Source organism: Notothenia coriiceps, unplaced genomic scaffold (assembly GCF_000735185.1).
Source record: "Notothenia coriiceps isolate Sejong01 unplaced genomic scaffold, NC01 NC01_scaffold00026228, whole genome shotgun sequence".
Classification (NCBI taxonomy): domain Eukaryota; kingdom Metazoa; phylum Chordata; class Actinopteri; order Perciformes; family Nototheniidae; genus Notothenia; species Notothenia coriiceps.
In genome coordinates, this window is record NW_011358929.1 from 663,612 (window position 1) to 664,673 (window position 1,062).

The window sequence follows — 1,062 nt, forward strand, 5'->3', positions numbered from 1 at the left end:
GGGGCAGCAGCCTAGTATGCTTGTGGCAGGGTCCACTCTCTGCATGTCTCCAGTCTATCTCAGAGCGAACACAAAAAGAAGGACAACCACGGTCACGTCTACAGGCAGTATGAGAGTTTCCACTTCACCTAACCTGAATGTGTCTGAACTGTGGGCGTGGGATTGAGTCCATAGAGGATGCCCACGCAGACAGAGGGAGAACATGTTTACAGCACCAAGACAGACTCCAGCTGGCCAGCACAAGTTTGAAGTCAGGGTCACTGATCCTATCCGTCATTTTCTGCCCATGGTAATTAGACGTATTAGTCACAAAGCTATACTTCTAATTGGACAGTTTCTCATGGTTGCTTTAGCTCTTAAAAGGGGAGCAACTAGTTAAAAAAAAATCAGGTTTTTTCTTAGTAGTTCATTTTTAAGCTACTGGGGGGTAGCACAACACACTGTGAAAACATTTACACATATTCAGCTTTTAAAGATGATTGAGTGAACGGCTAGTCCATTATATACTCCTTTTGGCTCTGATTTTGTAACCACCAACTCCTAAGAAACATTTTTGGCTCCTAAATGCTCACCGATCTTCACGAAGAAATCAATATTTGTCTGTCTGCTGTTCGGCGATGGGTAGGTAGCGTTGAGCAGGCTTTTTTTAGCACTTTACCTGAAAACAGCAGCTGAATCCAAAAAAACCTAGCAAGCCGTAAAACAGATGCCTTTCACATAATACATTGTATTATCCATAACATAGGAGCAGCTTTAGTCATTATATAAATTCACAACTAAGTAGTTCAAATAGCTTTAAACTGTTTTAAAACTCTCATATCTGAACAAAGATATTGAGTTTAGGATAAATAGGAGCTGATATATACCAACACATTTACCTTATGTGGACTTTACATCTGTCAAACATTGCTGCAGGAGCGGCCTGACAGCAGCAGCCAAAATAAATCCAGGACGACAGAGCCTTGGGGAATGATCTCGTTGCTATGTGTCATGACATCTGAGAAGTGAGCTACTGCTTACTTCATGGCAGGTGATGGATATGCATTTGGCCAAATTCTTTTT